Raw genomic sequence first — 22,847 nt, 5'->3', positions numbered from 1 at the left:
TTTGATATATGTTCTTCCTCTCAGTATGACTGTGCCTCCATTGAGAACAAGGGCTGATTTTAACAAAACAGAAATATTGATATTATCGGACGTTTATACTTTATTTAGTGTTAATGAAGTAAAAAACAAAACAGTATTATTGTTATCCAGGTTTTGTGCAATATATAACCCTCCGCGCTGGATGTTCACATCCGTCCGCTAGAGGGTGCTGCAGACCCTCGGTGTAGAGCCACCCTCGTAGGCTGCGGACCCGCGTTCACCCGTACTGTACAGGCATGGGGGAGGACCGAGCATAGAGAACTAGTAAACGCCGTGGGGTTCCCTGTGCACACCGTGGCCATGACTTTGACAGTACCGGCTAGCGGACGTTGCTCTCCCGTCTCCAGGCACCTGAAAGCGGACCGGTAGAGGAGGCTAACACCGGAGGGAGAGGCATTAGCTGACGCCGGCTCGAGTCGGTAAAGCAGCTTTTATTTGATTTTTTTAACGTGTTTGTTGAGCTTGTTTCTTCACGAGATAACTGCCGCTCCTCGTTCAGCGGTTTTACGTGGACGCTACCGGGAGGCGCTTTTATTTGAGCGGTGGAGTGCTGCTGAGTGAGACAGTTTGACACTTTCAGCGAAAACAGGCTGAAAGCTTCTGCTCGGGGACGCCGGTGCAAGGTGAGCGCTGTCCTCACGTCAACCCCGGCGCTGCGCCGGCCTGCTGTACTCCAGCTACAGGGAAACGCCGTCGTCGTGTGGCCGGTGCACTGCAGCTCTGTGACGTCCCCAGGTTCACCTACACCGGCTTCCTCTTACTGCCACCGCACTGTGTGAAACGAGTTACTCTACATTCTGCAGTCAGAGGTGAACGAGGGAAGATGTGACAACTATGTAGTGTCTGTGTGTGTCTGTAGTGTAATCTCCACCGTCACTGCTCGCTCCTTTGCTGTGACATGTGCCCATAGGTCGGTCTGTCCGTGGGCGCTTGCGTGCCAAAGTTTGCCTGAAAAGCTGCTGGAGGATTCAGAGTCATACCTGTGTCATAGGGCGGTGTCATGTATGAAATGTGGCTCCCAGCCAATAGCTGCTTCTATAGGGAGAGGCCTAGTATATGAGTTTATGCCATTATGCACTGAGCTGCACATATAGGTATTAGCACCAGTCTGTTGTACTTCTCTGCAGTAAGGGTGTGGGTGGGTGTGTCGTTAATGTACGGCCTCACAATTCTTATTGCCATTCCTATTCATATGACTGAGTGTTTGCTAAGCATGTGGACCAGTCAAGGGGGGCTCAGTCATTCATTTTCTGTCCAGACTTGTAGTTCCAGACACCTTGGTTTAAGTCAGGGATGTCAAACTCCTTTTCTATCGTTTGCCACTTACAGCCTGCATGATGAAACTGGAGTACTCGCAGCTGAAAATAGGAAGGTTTCATAAAATTAAAGAAAATGCCCTTTTCTTCCAAACAAACAAACTGTGGACTCACTATTAAAAGAAAACAGTTAATTCTATAGCAGATGATGGAAAACAGGAACTTATTTGTTATTTTGTTGTTTATCCATTACTTAATTACTTTTTTTTTGGGGGGGGGGGGGGGGGGGGGCTGTCATACTTATGTAAATGCTGTTAAAAGTGTAAAATCTATGCACTCCTTTACATTTTCCAAAGCTTTTATGGTGGGCTGGAATGGTATGTTTGATACCCCTGGTTTGAGTGCTGCAACTAACTAGGGCATATACAGATACATGGCTCTAGTTTTTTAATAAATTGTAATCCTAATCTTTGAAAAATTCAGTAAAAGCTGATTTTTGGCTGCTTGCTGATTCATAAGGGGCTTGCACAGCAGGTAGCTCCACATGTGTGAGGTCTTTTTTTCTTCTTCTTTTTTAGCCAGATGCCGTTCTGGGGATTTGTCTCCTCCTGGATCTTTTACTTGTTTCGCAAATGTATAAACTACTTCACTGTGGTTTACACATTTGCACAGTATTATTCTTCTATCTGTAATTTAACATCCACCTTGAGCTACTCAGTGATTCATAACTTTGTAAAGTTACCTGCTTCACTGACTATTCAGTGCCTAGCAGAAGCTCCTGGCTACAGCTGCCTGTTTTGGCACAACTGTCAATCACAGCAGCCACCTCTGACTTAAAGCCTTAACATAATCCAAATGTGTATGTCTTAGAAGCATCTGAGGTTGTTATAGTGGAAGAATTAAGATGATATTCCTCCACCATAATATCATCATTAAAATCATATTACAGTATATTTAATCAACTCGCCCATCCAAATCATTGAAGTCATGTGTTCCAGTTCCTCGACCACAGGTGTATAAAATCAAGCACCTAGGCATTTATGAAGGAATGTGCTGCTCTAAGGAGCTCAGTGAAATCCAGTGTGGTACTATGATCGGATGCTAACTGTGCAACATGTCCGGTCAGTGCACTCAGTGACAGTCAGTCGCTACAGACCTCCAAAGTTCATGTGGCCTTCAGATTAGGTCAAGAACAGTGTTTAGAGAGCTTCGTGGAATGGGTTTCCACAGCTGAGCGGCTGCATCCAAGCCTTACATCACCAAGCACAACGCAAAGCGTCAGCTGCAGTGGTGTAAAGCACACCACCACTGGACTCTAGAGCAGTGGAGACGTGTTCTCTGGAATAACATATGACACTTCTCCATCTGGCAGTCTGGGTTTGGCGGTTGCCATGAGAACAATACTTGTGTGACTGCACTAGGCCAAGTGTAAAGTTTGGTAGAGGGGGAATTATGGTGTGGGGTTGTTTTTTGGTCCCTTTGTTCCAGTGAAAGTAACTCTTAATGCTTCATTTCATCCCCCCAACTTAGTGGGAACAGTTTGGGGATGGCCCATAAAGATGGATGAGTGAGTTTGGTGTAGGAGAACTTGACTGGCCTGCACAGACTCCTGACTAGGGATGGGTATCGTTCAGGTTTTATCCGATACCGGTGCCAAACCGGTACTTTTGAAACTGTGCCGGTGCTCAAACCGGTGCTTAAAGAATGGAGAACACAAAATTGGTCCAAAAACCTCTCATGTTCAGCTGGTTTTTGTAAAAAGATAACAATGTTAGCCTTTTCTGCAGCTATGGGGCATATATGGTATCACTCTTGGCTGGAAGCAGTGCTTAATCAATGGAAAAAATGCAAACTTTGTCCAAAACCTCTCATGTTTAACTGTTTTCCACTTCTTCTTTGGTCATTTTAGCCCTTCTGGCCAGGGTGAAGGGAGTATCTGCCATCAAACAAGAAGACAGCCGCATGTAGCTATGATGATGTTTGCTAGTTCACCTTACATGCATTAATGTAATAACGTGGTTAGCCTACTCAACGTAAATTACACACGAACAACATGAAGCTACTCACGCAGAGAAGAACGGCTGCTGCCATCAATATCCTCATCATTTCTGCTACACTGGCAGGGCTAGGGGCCACGACTCTATTCTTCGGGTTCTTGGGGGATGTTGCGAACTCCGGGTCCGATAACTGGCAACCCACCCGCAGTAGATGTGCTCGGTGTGAGGTCTTGCAGCAAGCTATTAAATACGGCGCATTTCTCAGCTTTTAAAAAAACGCTATGCGTCGTCAGGTGTTTCATGGGATTTGAGGTGTTACCTCCTTTGACAGTATCACAGTATCAGCTTAAAGCACTTGTTGCTGCTGAGTTTGCATCTTTTGCTGTGAAGTACAGCCAGACTTTTGACCGCTTCGCCTTGGACATTTTTAATCTGTAGCTCTGCTCTAAAAGAACGTACGTACCTGGCTCCGCCTACTATCCTCAGAAACGTAAAATGATTGGCTAGAATCTAAAGTGTATCACAGCTCAGGAAAAAAAAGCACCGAAATAAAGCACCGAAATGTGCGCTGCTTTTTGGTCTGGTTACTACCGTTTATGTCAGAACCGGTGCCATCCCTAGTCCTGACCTCAACCTGAATGAACACCTTTGATATATTAGAGTGGAGACTGTGAGCCAGGCCTTCTCGTCATCCCCTTACAAATGCACCTCTGGAACAATGGTTATGAATTCCACAAAACACTCCTAACCTTGTGGAAAGTCAAAGCTGTTATAGCTGCAAAGGGTGGGCTGACATCATATTAAACCCTGTGGATTAAGAATAGGATGTCTCTCAACTTCATGTGTGTGACAGCAGATACTTCTGTGTCTGCGTCCATTTTCATAAATTTGTAGGGCTGAATGGGAGCTTGTACAAAGACAGTGATGAAGGACTGAAGGACTATAGGGGAAAAAACAAAAAACTCTGAGCAACAGCAGCCAATAAACTGGCTTCAGGGTTCTGGCAAAGAAAGTTTCCTTACTTGTAAGATTTCGTCCAGCATCGAGAGTCTGCACAGAACACTCCTTCAGTGTGTAGTGATGAATAAATGGAAGCAAAGAGACATTTTCCCCACATCTTTATTCATTTATCATTTTAAATAAAACACTGTCAGAGCCACAGCTGCGTATGAAACAAATTAATGTGGACCCCCCCTTTAGTATTTCCCCAGAGTGCAAAATCCAGACCTACATACAATTACATAGGAAGCACTCTTGAGTTCCTTAAGTTATGAGTTTGGTAGCTGGTGTTTTTTATTAGTTTTCAGCAGCCGTTTGAAAATGTATTCAGCTTTAAGAGTTTCCCCTCAGCTCTAGCTGAACCTCAGTGCCACAGCTTAATAAATCATTTCAAGGGTGCCTTTCATATATATTTTCTGTGTACAAGGCAACTCAGAGGATTTCATTTTATAAAGAGTTGTTTTTTTCTTTAAGGAATATTGCTGTTCTTAGTCCTTGTAAGGGAATTACAATGAACGAGTGGATGGAAGGAATTACAAAGCAAAGAAAGGCCATGTAAGTTTAACCCTGGGGCAACCTCAAAATCCCACCCTTTCGTGAACCTCGGGACCAAAAAATGGTCCCGCCCCAAAAGTGCTCTAAAAATGTTATATATCAATATTTTTTTCTACTTTAAATTAGTCAATCTTTTAAAACTACTTCTGCTTAAAATATCCATGTCAAGTTTTAATTATATTTTCATTGTTTTAACCCTTTAAATCCCAGTTTTATTACATGAGCGCCCTGTTTTTTTAGCCCCAAAAAACAAAAAACTTGAATATTTTCCAAAAAAAACATTTGAGGTAATATTCAATTGTTATTATAATTAGGCCTTTAGATGGACTAAAGATTGGCACCAAGAGTCATTTCGATCGCCTTTTATTTTTTTTCCAGGAGCGCATTTCATAAAATGCACACTATCGACCACGCCCAAAAAGTGCAATAAAAATATTAAATATTAATTTTTTTTTCACTTTAAATTGGTCAGTCTTTTAAAACTACTTCTCCCTGAAATATTCATATAAAGTTTTAATTATATTTTCGTTGTTTTAACCCTTTAAATTACAAAAAAACTAAAAAAAAAACTAAAAAACTAAATATTTTCCCAAAAAAACATTTGAAGTAATATTTGATTGTTATTATAATTAGGCCTTTAGATGGACTAAAGATTGGCACAAACAGTCATTTCGATCGCCTTTTATTTTTTTTTTCAGGACCAGAAAATGGTCTCCAGGCGGCAAATGCTTCTCCTCTAGCCCGGAATCGGTGCATGCTCCCGGGTTGACTCGCGACGATGACCGGGGCATGTTGCGTCGGACCCCTTTTTCCAACACACACATCCGGTACCACGTCACAACAAATACGTCATTTCCTGTTGATTAAAAAAAAAAAATCCAACCTCAAACGGTCCTGGGGCCGAAAATTGTCCCGCCCGATCAGCGGGCGAAGCCGCTGCAGCACGCCGGAAAAGAGGCGTCATTTCCCGCAGGTCTCTTTAAGCAGCCCGCTGTTTTCCAGCCCCGGGTCAAATGTGGAGCAAGGGCACCACCCGGTGGACAAATAAAAAAATTACAATTCTAAGGCCTCTTCTCCAAAACAAAAACGAAACCTAAGCCATCACCCAGATGTTAACGGTATAAATCCTGCAGTGAAAAATAGCGTTTATAAAGGGTTTCAATGGGGCACAAATCGGCCACGAGGTTCGATAGTGGATGTATGCCTTTTATTCAGCCATTTAAGCTCATTTTAAAAACTCCGACTGAATTTCAAAATAAAATGGGAAAAAAATTCATGTTAGAAAGTTTGGCTATACTCCATTAAACACAGTGGAAATGGCGTGGAAACGTAAAACGCAAAGGCCACGAAATGGTCCCAGGTTGCCCCAGGGGTTTTAAGCATGCGTACACATACAAAGCTTTAATCCCTGCCAGCAGCTGCAGGTGACCTCTTTTTGACATCCTCATTCTCCCTCCTCTAATGCAAGGCCTGCGTCCTTTTCTGAGGTTCAGAGTTAATGTGTAGCAAGAATGGGGTGCAGGCAGGGTGAGGAGAAAGTGGCATCCCCTCCACTGCCCGTCAACCCTTCACCCACTGATCCAGGCTCAGCGTGAGGGTTGCTGAGTGTGTTTGTCTGAGCTTGGTTACATAATGTGTGGAGGCAGCCGTTGCCCCAGTCCTCAGAGGTCCCTCGGCACGCTCGCATCACACAGATGTAGACGAGCGTGTGCGTTGGAGGGGTGGGGTTAAGTGTCAACATGGACCACAGAACTATTGTTTAAGTGCTTTTAGAATCAGATGGACATTTAGAATTTCACTGCAAGTAGTATTTGGGTGGCTGATGTGTTTCAGGCAAGAAAATGTCAAGAAAAAGTGACAACTTGAGCCAGTTTTGCCCTCTGCAATTGTAATTCAACCTGGGTAAACTAGCCTGTCTTCTCTGGGAACTCTCTGTCGACATTTTAGTGCAAGCAGCGGCACTAAAGCTGTTTTAAATGGCTCCCTATAGCATTATGGTCACTTTAACCTTCAGGTCAGTGTATTCACCTGGAAGGAGAGGTGAGAGGTCTAAGGCGACATATTTTAGATCTTTATACAGTGCGTTCTGTATGTTTACGATACACACCACACTTGTAAGAATCACAGTTTCCAAGTTCTAAGACTTTTTGTCGATATTTGATCAATAAATAAGTCGATCATGAAGAGCTTGGTGGATGTGGCAAATTGTTACCGTGACCCACTCCACACCCGTACAACGTTGATCAGAATGACATACACGTACCAAAGACACAACCTCCTTGGCAGCCGTTGTTAGTCATTAGCAGCTCTGATTCTTAGTGTACTCTTTCTGGGACCTCTAGAAGCATTTGTGGGCTTTTATTTAGAGACCGTGAATGTTTCAGTTGTCCTCAGTCTAAACGTACATGCAGATACAGCTGGCTGATAAAGTCCAATTTCACCTATGCAATCATTCTTTGGAGTTCGTTTTAACTGCAAAGCTCTTTGTATGTTTTATTGTCAATAAATGAAATGCTTCCATTTCTTTACAGCAGCGTGCTTTTTCTCAACCCCAAAAGTTGTCAGTGGTTTACTTCAGCTGGAATCGCTAAAAAACAAGAACTTTGATCAACAAGAACCACCAAGATCTTTCCAAATCACCTCCTAAAGCTGGGCATACACTCTGCGAGCTTTTGTTTTGTTTTTTTTCAGTGGCGTTATTCAGCTCCTGCTGAAACTGTACAATTGAATCGCAGGGGTTAGAAGTTCGTAGGTCACGATGCAGTCTCGCTCTATATGACCTGATGCTCTGATGTGACCTGAGTGCTCAAACTGTGCGTCTATAACATGAAGCTTATCCAAAATCTTCCTCTCTGTCTTTCACTCACACAGACACACCACCACCATCAGCTTTGCTAAATTGCTAACGAAAACATTGACCAGGCAGCTGTGATTGAGCAGCAATGTCCATCCAACTATTTTCACGGTTGTTGTGGTCGTGATCATTTTGTGAGGCCACATCGAAAAGGCTCGGATGAAATTGCCAAAGTTCTACAAGTTGTGCCTCCATCGCTTGTGTCCAGATCACACGCTGCAGTGCTGCTCTCTTTTTCACTTTCATTCTTGTGTTTGCGCGTGCGCAGTGTGAGAGGTTGCGTTGACACCCTCACGACAGGCGACAGGATTTCAAACAGGTTTGATTTTCTTGCAACCATACGATTGCTGGTCGTGAGGTGTTAATCGCGTCTCGTTATCCCACGTATACTTCACCATGCACGACACACGATTAAGGCAAAACTCGGGCCGATTTATTAATTTTTACTCTGTGATGTTTATAAAAATAATGTTAATAAGTAATTATTTAAAACAACTGAATTGAATATAGACCAGAATAAATGTGATTATGTTCCTTGCTGTAATGGAGCAGCATTCACATGTAAGCTGTTTTTGTATTCAGAGAAAGGAGTGTAACATGACACGGTCAGACGATTAATACGCAGAATGTTAATCCCTCGTATAAGAAACCATATAAACCTCCAGCTTAACTTTCTCATACAAACCTGTTGAAGGGAAACACTAACATACTGCAGATGGCTTCGTTCTCTTGGAAGGATAAAGGGGAAAAAGGGGCTGCCAAATAAACTTTGGCAGCCATTATCATACCTGGGCAGCAGCGCAAGTAAAAATCTGTGTGGAAACATTTTTCTAAACTTCATCAATCCTAGTTTGGCATTTTGTACTGCAGCTGTTGTTGCTTATTTACCAGCTTGTACAGTAACACTGATAAATCTGCTAATCTTAAATCCTGACTGACTGGTGCATTTACAGTCCAAAGTTTGGACACAAGTTTATTCAAAGCATTTTTTTTTTGGTAAAACAGCAGTGAAGACTTTACAATGATAAATATGAAATGTAGTACACAAAGTGTGTATACAAAGAAGGCATGTTTGTGTTGACTTGGAGCCTTCTAAGTAGAGCAGTTTCACCTTTGACCCTTACCGGGTTCTCCCAGGATAATAAATTTAACATGTCATTACCTTGGAATTCTTTCCCAACAGTTCCCATTTAGTCTGAGCTCTCGATGAGTGCTTTTCTTAAACCCTGTGGTTCAGCTCCGCCCAAGTCATCTTGGGTGAGTTGAGGTTGCTAATTGTGGACTGCAACACGGCGTTGCTCTGCGTTTTGGTCAAAGAGGCCTTACAAAGTGTGGAGATGTGTTTGGTCCAGCTCTGCTTGGACTTGAAATGCATTAAGAAGTCAAAAACAGGGTCTTTCTGTGTGGAGTCTTCATGTTCTCCCCGTGTTTGGGTGGGTTCTCCCCGGGTACTCCAGCTTCCTCCCACAGTCCAAAGACATGCAGTTAGTGGGGAAAGGTTAATTGGAAACTCTAAATTGCCCATAGGTGTGAATGCAGGAGTGAATGTGAGCAAGACTGGTTGTCTCCGTCTATGAGTTAGCCCCACGACAGATTGGCGACCAGCCCAGGGTGTACCTTACCTCTCGCCCTAATACAGCTGGGATAGGCTCCAGCGCCCCATGTGACCCTGAAAAGGATAAGTGGAAGCGAATGGATGGATGGAGGATTTGAAGTCTTCAGTTTTGTCCTATGATATAAGAACTGTAAGCACTTGTTAGTGTGAGCGCACCTTTTACAAAAATAGCTGTAATGTTCTCGTTGTGTTCTGTGGGTGTTCACACACAGACTCTGGTGATTATTGAAAAGAAAGAAAGCTTTTCCACAGCTTTCTTTGAAGTCATACTTTTCTGTTAAAGCAGGAACCTGCAGCTTCTGTTTAACAGAAGCTACAAACACCCACTGTTGAACTCTGCTTTATTGTTTGTGCTTGACAACCAGTTGTTGACTCCATAAAGATACTGATACAAAATATACTGCACTGAAATGAAATGCACGTTGGCCTTTATGATAGTCTGGACCTTTGTTTGAGGAAACTCTCTCTAACTGGAGTTTCTATACCAGTGCTATTCACCGTGAGTTGAGTACCAGTGGTGTTAGCTGTGGAAAAATGTGAGCACAGCCCACCTTTTTGCCTATTGTAATGAAACACATAAATAAATGAAACTAGGTGCTAGTAGTGTTACGTTTCGGTGTTGTCAGTTTTTTGTTTTTTTGGGTGACTGTCATGTATTTCCTGCTTTACTTTGAAAGTCTGTGTTATCTTAGTGTGTTCAGTTTACGTTTCCTTGTCTCGTCAGGTCTAATTTGCCCCAGCTGTGTTTCCCTCCTGTGGTCCATTCCCTGATTGCTCCTTCTATGTATTTAAGCCTTGTGTTTCAGTATGTCATGGTCGCGATCTCCCCCGTGTTGTAAATAGTTTGGTGTTTTGTTGTAAATAAATAGTTTGTTGTAAATAGATTTGTCGATACTTTCGTTTCGGGATTTTGGTGGTGAGCTTTAGTGGGGGGTTTTTGTGTGTGTGTGTTTTTTTTTTTTCCTTTATTTTTACTTTTTTCGTGTTGCACTCCGGTTGCCTAGGCCGGGGTGTAACATATGGGGGCTCGTCCGGGATTGCCTTCGCTGGGGGGTCCGGGGACCGCCCCAGCCTTTGTCGTCGCTGGAGGGTCCGTGGGACCGCTCCAGCCTTCATCCGCCTTCGCTGGAGGGTCCGAGGGACCGCTCCAGCCTTCGTCGTCTGCTGGAGGGTCAGTGGGACCGCTCCAGCCTTCATCATCTTCGTCTGCCTTCGCTTCAGCTGTCCGTCTCCGCTGGAGGGTCCGAGGGACCGCTCCAGCCTTCATCCGCCTTTGCTGGAGGGTCCGAGGGACCGCTCCAGCCTTCGTCGTCTGCTGGAGGGTCCGTGGGACCGCCCCAGCCTTTGTCGTCGCTGGAGGGTCCGTGGGACCGCTCCAGCCTTCATCCGCCTTCGCTGGAGGGTCGGTGGGACCGCTCCAGCCTTCGTCGTCTGCTGGAGGGTCAGTGGGACCGCTCCAGCCTTCATCAGCTTCGTCTGCCTTCGCTGAGGGGAGGGTCCGTGGGACCGCCCCAGCCTTTGTCGTCGCTGGAGGGTCCGTGGGACCGCTCCAGCCTTCATCCGCCTTCGCTGGAGGGTCCGTGGGACCGCTCCAGCCTTCGTCGTCTGCTGGAGGGTCAGTGGGACCGCTCCAGCCTTCATCGGCTTCGTCTGTCTGGATCAAACTTTTCACTTGGTGTTAAATGTTTGATTTTTGGGTGGGGGGGAACTGTTACGTTTCGGTGTTGTCAGTGTGTTGTTTTTGGCGTGACTGTTATGTGTTTCCTGTTTTACTTTGAAAGTCTGTGTTATCTTAGTCTTTTCAGTTTACGTTTCCCTGTCTCGTCAGTTCTGAGTTGCCCCAGCTGTGTTTCCCTCTTGTTGTCCATTTTCCTGATTGCTCCCTCTAGGTATTTAAACCCTGTGTTTCAGTGTGTCATGGTCGCGATCTCCCCCCGTGTTGTAAATAAATAGTTTGTTGTAAATAGCTGTAAATGGGTTTTGTCAATACTTTCGTTTTGAGACACTTCCGTTTTGGGAATTTGGTGGAGAGCCTTAGTGGGTTTTTTTGTCGTGTGTTTTTTCCTTATTTTTATTTTCCTGCGTTGCACGCCAGTTGCTTAGGCTAGGGTGTAACATATGGGGGCTCGTCCGGGATTGCCTTCGCTGGGGGGTCCAGGGACCGCCCTAGCCTTTGTCGTCTGCTGGAGGGTCCGAGGGACCGCTCCAGCCTTCATCCGCCTTCGCTGGAGGGTCTGTGGGACCGCTCCAGCCTTCGTCGTCTGCTGGAGGGTCGGTGGGGCCGCTCCAGCCTTCGTCGTCTGCTGGAGGGTCGGTGGGGCCGCTCCAGCCTTCATCAGCTTCGTCTGCCTTCGCTTCAGCCATCCGCCTTTGCTGGAGGGTCCGAGGGACCGCTCCAGCCTTCATCCGCCTTTGCTGGAGGGTCCGGGGGACCGCACCAGTCTTCGTCGTCTGCTGGAGGGTCCGTGGGACCGCTCCAGCCTCCATCAGCTTTGTCTGTTTTCATCCGCCGTCGCTGGAGGGTCCGTGGGACCGCCCCAGCCTTTGTCGTCTGCTGGAGGGTCCGTGGGACCGCTCCAGCCTTCATCCGCCTTCGCTGGAGGGTCCGAGGGACCGCTCCAGCCTTCGTTGTCTGCTGGAGGGTCAGTGGGACCGCTCCAGCCTTCATCAGCTTCGTCTGCCTTCGCTTCCGCCGTCCGTCTCCGCTGGAGGGTCCGAGGGGCCGCTCCAGCCTTCATCGTCTGCTGGAGGGTCCGTGGGACCGCTCCAGCCTTCATCGGCTTCATCTGTCTGGATCAAACTTTTCACTTGGGGTTACATGTTTGATTTTTGGGTGGGGGGGAAATGTTACGTTTCGGTGTTGTCAGTTTTTTGTTTTTTTGCGTGACTGTCATGTATTTCCTGCTTTACTTTGAAAGTCTGTGTTATCTTAGTGTGTTCAGTTTACGTTTCCTTGTCTCGTCAGGTCTAATTTGCCCCAGCTGTGTTTCCCTCCTGTGGTCCATTCCCTGATTGCTCCTTCTATGTATTTAAGCCTTGTGTTTCAGTATGTCATGGTCGCGATCTCCCCCGTGTTGTAAATAGTTTGGTGTTTTGTTGTAAATAAATAGTTTGTTGTAAATAGATTTGTCGATACTTTCGTTTCGGGATTTTGGTGGTGAGCTTTAGTGGGGGGTTTTTGTGTGTTTTTTTTTTTTTTTTTTTTTTTTTTTTTTTCCTTTATTTTTACTTTTTTCGTGTTGCACTCCGGTTGCCTAGGCCGGGGTGTAACAGTAGTATGAAGCTGGGTTGTTTAACACAAACCTTAAAAAAGGGACTTATTGTTAGTTATGGATACTCTTTCCCGATGTTACAGTATTTGGCACCCAGGGGAATTGCTCCCAAATAAAAATGGCTGAACCTTGATTTAATCTTTATTGGTGTTTACTTGGTTTACAACCACCCAGTTTTGTCAGCACAGAGAGGTGTGTAGTGAGTTATTGGATTAGCTTAGCTTGGAAATCAGAACCTGTCACATAGCAATCACACAATAGTTTGTTGAAACACAAACTGACGCCAGAGTGCGCCCCAGTAAGAAGACGATTCTTTCCTAAATAGTTTTCACTTGTTAATTTGGAACTATAGAAAACGGTTAAAGGTTATTAAAGACTCAGAGTAGAAACCTTCATCCTTGGTTGTCCTGCACCAAAGATTTTTAAGATTTTTCAAGAACGACCCTTTATATTTAAGGCTTCAGCTTTTATAAATAGTACTTTGTTCAGACTGTGTTACAATTACCTATTTATTATGGTAGTGCTAAAGAAGATTTAACTTCCTGTAATGGCCACTGGTGACTGGCTCCATGAGTGAGTCAGTGCCAATATTAAATCTTTACATCAAAGTACATTTTTATGGTTTTGTAGAAGAACAAAACAGTTCTGTCTGCTAAGTTTTATCTCTTAACCGTGTTTGCTGTGATGCTGCCTTTTGAAGCTTTTTTAGGGGTTTGTTTTGTAATTTTCTGACACAAACATGGTTTGCTACGAGGTACTGAACACAATTCTACTATTTAGTGTGCTGCCTTGTACTGATTAGCAAACATGGATCCAGCTAATGGTTGAACGTGCTAGTTTTGGCTTATAATTTAGCACGCCACCATCTGATCTTAATAAGGTCAATTATGATTAAATCTTTCAACACCGATAGCCACGAAGGAGCTGAACACGACAAATGTTTGTCTGCTTTTGTGCCACACCTAATATTTTGCTCACTTTAATCACCTGAAGCCTCGGGGAAATCATGCATCTTGTCCGTGTGTTTCCACATTTGCTGTTACACAGTGATTGGTCAGACGGGGGCATTTTTGTCAGTCATTCATTTCATCGTCCAGTTGTCATGTGACAGTCCCGATCACCAGTGCGGTTCTGTTCCCCTTTGAACTGCTCTGATTGGCCTGTTTCTGTGATCAGTCTTCTCCCTCCATCCTTGGATCTGTTGCAGCACAGTTGCTCTTTCTTGCAGTTGCAGCTCTCAAGGGCTTTGTATTCTTTCAGGGGAGAGAAGAAAGACAAAATCTTAGTGAGATGAGAGAGATTTTATAACCGGCTTTTGTCTTTTGTGCCACATGCACACGCCCACATTCACTCTCTGGAACAAAGAATGGTGTCAGGAGTGGCCACAACAGGAAGTTGCCCAGGGATTAGATCAACAGTACAAGACTCTCTGAGGCCTTTGCTCCTCCCTCTGAGGGTTTGAGCAGTCCTATACAGTAAAGTTCACACTGTGAGTCTTGAAAGAATATTTTTCAGGAAGTTTGGTGTTTTCAATATCAGAGACACAACGAGAGAGAGAGAGAGAGAGAGAGAGAGAGAGAGAGAGAAACTGACTGCACAGCTGGGAGATCAAAATGGGAGGAGATGAAATAAGTGCAGGAAAGATCGTGCTCTGTACGTGGATCCACAGTGCTGGAAGGATTTGGGGTAGCTCCCCTGCTATTTCCAGCCCCAACTCAAAGAACTGCTGTACTCTGCTGGATTTAGTGAATGTTATCGGCTGCACCATAGGAACACTGATGGATATTTTAGGGTCACTAATTATTTCAGCTCTATTCAAAGATCATTCATAGAGTCATTGCTGTGCTTGGTTCCATCTGTCCACCAGTTCTTACATTGATCTTACTCAGTTATTATACACTAAAAGGAGTGTGTTGTAGTATTTTAACAGTCTGGCTGTTCAGCCTGACAGTGCTGTCTTTATAGTTCAGGAATTGCCATAGGCCAGCAGCTTTGCACGTCTTCTCACCTATGCAATATATTGAGCTGCTGCCAGTTCACCCGTTTGTAGATTCAATGTGTTTTTCCGCTTTCATTAAGCACTTTGGCTCGACGCCGGCAGCAGCTATTCAAAGGGAAGACTCAGGAGAAAAGTGTTAAGGTGGCTGGTAATGCTCCCTGATATCAGAGCCATGTTATCGGGCTTGAGGCACAACCTGTAATAAAGAGTGTTAACATCCAGATGATCAATGGATCAGGCTTTTTTTCTCCATTTTAAACAAAAACAGCTTAGTTAATCGTGTACACACACACACAGTGGTGACCTATATTTTCTCCAGAGTCACAGAAATTTAATGAAACTTAATTAAAACTTAATTAGAGGCAGTGCTTTCTGGTAAATTCAGTGATTTAAAAAAATCCAAATTATAATCAAACGGCTCAGTTTCACATAAGAAAACGTCAAACTGAAAGTATTTAAGCCTCACTGCTTTTTGTAACTTGACACTAGCTGTCTGTTACTGGCCTACATAGCATTAAACATAATACTGTAAGCTAATAATAAGGTTTTTATATCTCTATGCATGTGTAGCACAACTTTAAACTAGTCTGTGAAAAGACTGACGGTGTATTCTACCCAGCGTGGGTTTACGGGGTCCCAGACACCAAATATTTTAACTCTTGAAAGATCAGGATTTCTTCACTGCAAGTAATTCAAACCATGCTGCAAAATATCATTGACTGTCCTCGTGTTGTGGACGGACTCATCTGTCTGATGTTTGGTGCATTTTGGCGTCTTCTTCCTGCCTTATGGTTTGTCTTTGCTGATTGGGAACACTGGACATGCTAAGTTGTTATTAAGAACAATTGAACTTGCAACATACTCACTGCTTTCGCCACTTCACCTCAAGGTAAATGTTGTTCCTTATATAGACAAGTATGCATTGGAAGGTTGGAAGCATGCAGGTTGTATTCAGATTTCCTGTTTGTTTTGAATGATTCTAATTCATTAACACATGCGTGGTGGTAAAAACAAAACAGGCTGGTGCAAAGCGGGAGTGTCAGTGCCAGCAGAGGGGACATCCCTGTATGTGCTTCTCTTATTATTGATCATTATTGTGCATTTTATGGTAGGTAATTTACCCGAAGAACATGCAAAGAATATTAGAACTTCACGAGCGAAGAGTTTTTCTCCTGCTAGCCTCAGAAATGACAAGCAAGCCATCTGGAAATACTGAAACAAAGAAGACTAAGCTGGCCAAACTAGTTACCTGCCCCGCTCCGAGCCTGGTTCTGCTCGAGGTTTCTTACTGTTAAAGGGAGTTTTTCCTTCCTACTGTCACCAAGTGCTTACTTGGCGACAGTATTATTGTCTATATTATTTTAGGGTCTTTACCTTACAGTAAAAAGCACCTTGGAGGTGACTGTTATTGTGATTCAGTCCTATATAAATGTAAGCATAAAGACTGGTGTTGTATAATATTTGTTAATAGAAATAATCATCTTGAAATATTTCTGTTTAACGCATTTTTTTTTTCTTTTTTTTCCCAGAGTTTCTGTGAAGGAAGACGCTTTGCCACATGATGTTTTCCAGTAAATATGTTGGTGAAGAAAGCCGGCCTCCCCCTCCATTGCACCAGGTGGGTTATCTGTTATTTCGTCTTCATAGCTGAACCGTTCACTCAAATTCATGCAGGTGGTTTAATTACTCATACTTTGTGTGCCAGTAATTGCACCAACACAGTGCTGTTCTGTAATTTTGTTGAAGTGTTTTCTTTATAATGTTAAAGATGTTCTCAAACCGTGCACCTGGATGTTAAAGTCATTCCTACTATGTATGCTGCAGAGCCCAGGCTCAGGAGTGAAATTGCATAAAACTAAGGAAAAGCAGGTTAAAGAACGTTTAAATAAAACACATAATTGTCAGCAGCTCTTTTTATGTCGCCTGTATCTGTGACACAGGCTGCTGCTATGATTGGTGGTTTCCAGCAGAACCTGTAAGTGAACTCAGGGTTTTTTGGTCAGCTCTGCCCTGTGACGCCTTCAGGGCAGAGGGCTGAGCATGTTCAGACTACAACTGAGAAACGTTTCTGCCACTGAAAGGTCTCAGAGAGAACTTTTTCATTAGATTGTGAGATGTGCTTTTTTGTGAGATTCTTTGCCTTTTTAGTGTTTGGGAGATTTTTTCTTTTCTGCAATAATGAGGACAGAATCTGCTGCAGCATAAAGAGCATGCTCGTGTTGCAGTGTTAACATACAAAGCAAAATCAAACTCAGCTGCTTTTCATTTGGTTCCCCCCAAAAAAGTCTTTGTTACATTTGTTACATTAGCTTGTCTGCATACACTGTAGCTTTTTTGGCAAATAAGCAGAATAGGTTTTCTTTAAAAAGTGAATGTCTGCTAAACAAGAATAAACTCTCAAATCTGTATATTAACTTTTTTTTAAGGTGTGATAAAAAGGAAGAGAGACTGTAATTGTGATAAGAGGAAAGGTGTTTTGCAGTGCAACACAACTCATACAATAATATAAAGGTTGAAGGTAATCAAACTGTTAGAGTCTACACAGTATGGATTCCTTATCTTTCTCTGTGTGCTGTAAATTTCCGCCTGCTCTTGTACCTCCTCGTTAGCTCTGCTGAGTGACTGTGGGGAAGGCAAAGCACAGAGAGCAGTGCAGCAGCAACACTCAGCCAGATGTTCTCTGATGCGATTCCCCACAACAGGACATATTGTGATCTGACATACTGTGTAGTTGATGTGATTTCTAATTTTAGTTCTCACATAGCCTCAAATCATTTTCACACCACTGAGTCCCCCATGATGCACATTTACAACACACGTTCAGCCCTTCCTGCCTTCTCATTATCCTAATTTCCTCACAAGCAACCAAAATCTCAACCAACTGATGTGCCAGCGTTATTCAGGAGTCAAATGTAATTAGGGTTGGCCTTGAAAACGCTCACTCACCACCTTGTAACAGCAACCCAGCTGTGTGGCTCATGCTTTATGCAGAACCTGCTGCACTGTGGTCATGCAGATGTGGTTTGGAACTCTTCCCCTTTAAGGCACAGTTGGACTGGCTGAACAGGGAAGCACCACAGTCAAGTACATTTATAAATATCAAGCAAAGCCACAGTTGACATATAAAGTGTGTGTGATGGTGTTGGTTGTTTCTTTTTGGTTTTGTTTGCATGCATTGAAAGCAGTAGACAGGGTGAGCAAGGCCCCAGCACAGAACAGAGTAGGCCTCAATTTAAATATACCCTGATAACATTATGACCACCTGCCTAATGTCGTGTCGGTCACCCTTTTGCTGCCAGACCAGCTCTGACCTCCAAGGCATGGACTCCACCAGATCTGTGAAGGTGTCCTGTGGTATCTGGCACCAAGATGTTAGCAAGAGTGTTCAATCAGACAAAGCCATCTTCCCTCATTGCTCCGTGGTCCAGTTGTGATGCTCATGTGCCCATTTTTGGTGCTCTCAGTGGCGAGCAGTAGTCAGCATGGACACCCTGACTGGTCTACGGCTACGCAACCCCATACACAACAAACTCTGATGTGCTGTGTAGTCTGAAGCCTAACTCGTCTGTTGGATTGGACCACAGAGGCCAGCCTTTGCTCCACCATGACCCTGTTGCTGGTTCACCACTGTGCCACTTTTGATAAATACTGACCAACGCAGAGTGGGAATACCCCACAAGACCTGCAGATTTGGAGATGCTTTGACCCAGTTGCCTAGTCATCACAATCTGGCCCGACTCGCACAAATCTGCATACTTTGCCATTTGTTCTCCTTCTAACACGTCAAGTCTGAGGACAAAATGTTCACTTAATACATCCCACCCACTAACAGGTGCTTCAACGAAGAGATAATCACTGTTATTCCATTCACCTGATCGCCTGATCAGTGTGTAGTATAAGTTATAATAAGACTTTTCACCAAATGACTTGCTGTATTTGAAACAGTTTACAATAAGAATTACTGGTGTTTGTATTCAAAGTAGGTGGGGCCCAGCTGCCTGCACCTCTCACAGTAGGGAGTGAGGCACATCAGGGGGAGCAGCAAGGCTTCTGTGAATGCTTTTAAAGCTGTGACAGTCTTTTGCATCCTGAGCTCAATCAAACCAAAGGTACAGGATAGACGGACCTTTCTTGCTGATTAGTTAAGGAAACTGTCTGCAAGTTTTTCTTTTGTAACATAACAGCAAAAATGTTATTTGTAGGGACATTTGGATCAGATATCAGTCCAAGCTTGCTCAGAAAGCTAGATCAATAACAAGTTGGTCTATATTTAAGAAACCTATACTACAGAAACACAGTACAATTAGTTCTACACTGTTTATGATGCTGACAGATGGTAGTTTCAAATTTGTCATCTATAAACACAGACTGTAAGATTTATTCTGCTCTCAACCTCCAGTGTCCTTTAGTGTTGCGTATTTTGGTTGTGAGGATTCAGACCCTGACCCAGTGACAGAAATACTTCAGCCTATATCAAAGAACAGGTGCTACTGCACATTCATAATGACATTTTTTTGTGTTTTACCAAGTGTGGAGAAATGAAAGCATGGCCTACTTTACTCTCAGGCACATGTTTCAAAAACCTTTGAAGGTCACCACATATGCAGACGGCTGCGCTCTCTAATGGTCATGGTAACTACCTTAGAACTACCTTTAACTACCTGGATGTCAAAGAGTTCATTCATTTCCACACAAAGTGCTCACTGCAAGAGTTTTTTTGTTGTTTTTTACATTAAAAAAACCCATTACTCACAGAGTACGTCATAAAGCTTGTCAGGTGCTCCTTTTTACAGCTTCTTCAGATTCTTTGTCTTCACCCATGCTGCCCAGCCTCCACCTATAATGGCCTGCTAATGGGGGCACATCCTGCTCACAACTTAAACTGCCCTCTGACCGTCTCGGCTTTCTATACTTTTAGTTGATCCACAGTGAAGCAAAGACAGAATTCATTGTCTGTTAAGTGCAGCTGCTGCAGAGTTATATATTGCATCATGCGGCTGGATAAAACTACACGCCTCTGGAGCGAGGATCGCAAGTTCGATTCCCACCTGGTATCCAGTAAGGGTCCTGGCTAGACCCCCCCATGCAAAAAAACAAAACAGCCCTGGAATGGAGCCTGTATGTCTGCAGCCTGTCCGCAGTTCAGGACACAAGCATTTCACTATATGTTGTACTGTGTATGTGACATATAAAATTTGTATGCCGGCATGGACGGGGCTTTTGTAATTGTGGCTATATTTCTCATTTTGTTTACTGGTTTTGATGGGGTTTAACTCATTACCCCTTGAAAGCCTACTATGAGTAACCCCAGAAGCTGATTTCTGAGCTAAACAGTTGCTGTCATATTTCAGACCTGCTCATAGTACAACATGACTGGGTTTGTATCAGCTGTTAGAAATTAGTGAGGCTGGTCTCTGCCTATGCAGCCACCCTTGGAAAAATCCAGAAACTATGAGTAATGGTCAACAAACCACAACTTTATTGACAAATACTGAGGTATCAGAACGGGAACAGGGGAGGCTGTTACATGTTGTGTTTCCGGGAGAGAGAGTTAAAGCCGGTTATCTTTGAATTTGTTGTACAAATATATAAATGTCAAAGATGCTGAATTATTTTAGTCTGAAATAATCTGTCTTTACTCACAAAACTAAAGAAATGTAAAACAAACTTGGAGATCAGCTTGATGGTGTGATTTGTTTATACTCTGATCGTTTCCCTGTAGCCATTTTGCATGACTCTCATTTAGATTGAAATTTTGATTCATTTACATTTTTCATTTGCACCTTTCACCACGTATAGCTTTACCAAAGAAGACTGATTAAAATCCATCTGGGTTTTCTCACATTGGACATAAATTAGATGAAGCTTTACAGTCACTCGCTGGAAGCTGGTAATGCCTTTGAAGCGTTTTCATGAATGCCAAATATCAGCAGGGTGCTTTCTGCACAAGCTGGAGAAGATTTTACATGCTGTACAACTGCAAATTGACTTCATTATGATAAGACTTTGACTTTTTTTCCACACTCGTGAGAATTGGTATACTTCAGCATGTTTGATGTATTGTTCATTTAGCCTAATATGTTTAGCAGACTGTGTGCTGTGTATGAGTTCATCCAAAGGTCATGTGATGATGCCCCCCATCGCCAGCTGATTGGCTAAAGAGTAGATATGAGATTTGTTTTTATTATCTGTGCATCTTATTTACCTCATTATCCAAATCTGATCCAGTTTGCTGCCAAAACAGGGGAAAGAAAAACTCCTTGTCGCAGCCACATTGACTCCATCACACCACAGTTGCAGGAAAACCATTTGTTGTGTTGACAGATCTCGGGGGTTTCTCACTATTTTGTCATTCACAGGCAGCTCCAGAGTACATCAGCATTCTGCGTGAAACCGCTGAACAGAATCCCTGTAATCGTTTTTTACCTGAGGGATTTCAGTTGCATGAGCTGGTGTGTTATTCAGTAATCCCTCACATTTCCCGAGCAGTTTTAACAAAAATAAAAACAATCTCAACAGAGAATCGTTCGAACAAAACGCGTATTTGCACACTTGTTCACACAGGAGATCAGAGCCGCTGAAGACAGCTTCTGCCCATGGGTGATATCCTCATTCACATTTCTCTGCTTCCAGTGTGTGATGTGATTAGGGCCTTACCCCAGCTGTGCATCAGAATATCCTCAGGGGAAACCTGCTGGTTTCTCCCAGCATGCTTTTAGAGTGGTGGTGGGGGAGGGAGGGTCACACCGTGGGGGTCCTAACAGAGCAAAAATGTTTATTTTCCAGGAAGGAAAATAATTTTAGTTCTTGACTTAATGAGCAATGGAAAAGGACCTATTGTACTCATTTCTGGCTGTAAGTTTTTTGTTTTGTTTTTTTTAACATTTGAACTCTACTAGAGTAGCTTTGCATGAGTCACGGCTCAAAATAATCCTTATTTATCTTATACTGGCACTCCAGTTCAGCCGCGGGACTGGTCTGAAGCTCGGGGGCCAGAATCAGGTCAGTAAAGGAGTCAAGCTGGACCACTGGAAAAACAACAACTTTTTGTTGTCCTTTTGAGGAGTGGGGGCTTTACGGCGGTTTACTGGTCCGACACTCTTGGGCTGTATGGGCCCTAAACTGCGTTTGACAGCCGCTGTGTAAAACAAAAGCATCAGACTTTGTGCTTTTCTGAGTAGACGCATGTTTGTCTTTTGGATGGATTTTACATCTTTCAACACACCAATGGAAACTTCGTTGAAACAGGTTGGGTTTTGGGGTTGTTTTGTATTTAGGTATTTTTGTCCTTTGCTTCTTGGTGTTGTTTTTATTTGCAGCGACAGACTGTGATCATTGCTAGATACATGGCTGCGTATCAGAAAGCCTATCTGACTCAGGCTGACAGTCCTTTCCATCTCTCCACATTCTAAATCCTCAGCAGTGACTTTTGCGGCTTCAGGCGCGTCTTTGATTGCTACAATTTGGATCCATTTTCCTGGTTGCTTGTGAAATTGGAAACAGCTGGCAAACACCAGAACAGAGCAGCGCATGTGGCTCTAATATAAATGATCTGCTGTCACCAGAGACCCGAGAACAGGAAAAGACGACCTGTTGGTCTCGTAGAATATCAGAAGGGGCTGCCGCTTGTGAAATTGACAGTATTGCCACTTGATATGTCCATGTCGGTGATTTTTTTTTTTTTTTTTTCCGGGGCTGCCTCATAAATATTAATCATCTCAGCTGTTAGTCAGCATGTGCAATCTCAGTGTGAGATTGAGATGAACCCAGAGAAACAATTAGCAAATTAAAAAAGATGAGCTTGTTTGTAGGGCTGTGCGATATGACCAAAATCTCATATCCCGATATCAGACATCTATCGTCCGATAACGATATAAATCACAAAAATTTAACATTTTCTGTAAATTCTGTGAATCTCGGGCAGCTCGACTTGCGTGAAGTGTTTCCAGCTGCGCGTCGTGTAGCTGGAGTCGAGTGTTTTAACCGATGCATGAAACGACACATTTTTAGACATAAGTTGTAACGGCCGCCGTTTTCTTTGTATTTATTACACGGCGTGCTGCGGGGAAAAGCCTGTTCTAACGTTTGAGTCTAAGGTTTATTTTTTAGCACCTGACGGCTCTTTTTTTACTTCTCATCTGTAAATAATCTGCTCTTTCACGTGATTCAGTTTATTTTGAAAAGTCTCAACAGGATCTTGAGCTTGATTGTGAAAGGTTTGTGTGGAACATAAACAAGCGGACACGCAAAGGTGTCACCGT

General features: G+C 43.6%; 1 protein-coding gene across 2 annotated transcripts in view; it reads left to right on the top strand.

The window, feature by feature from the left end:
• The first annotated feature begins 255 nt into the window (after window positions 1-255).
• The window catches only part of LOC146710630 (thyroid hormone receptor alpha), a 112,930-nt gene continuing 90,338 nt past the window's right edge, over window positions 256-22,847 (top strand). For both annotated transcript variants that reach the window (XM_085453225.1, XM_085453224.1), the window contains exons 1-2: window positions 256-848; window positions 16,116-16,204. The gene's annotated coding sequence lies outside the window, so the exon portion shown is untranslated. The remainder of the gene's footprint in view (window positions 849-16,115; window positions 16,205-22,847) is intronic.

This window comes from Copadichromis virginalis, linkage group LG4, assembly GCF_057382275.1.
Source record: "Copadichromis virginalis isolate Kocher_CV1m ecotype Utaka linkage group LG4, C_Virginalis_male_GT1.1, whole genome shotgun sequence".
In the NCBI taxonomy this organism is placed as follows: Eukaryota; Metazoa; Chordata; class Actinopteri; order Cichliformes; family Cichlidae; genus Copadichromis; species Copadichromis virginalis.
The sequence above is the reverse complement of the archived record's forward strand: the minus strand, read 5'-3'. Positions and strand labels throughout refer to the sequence as shown.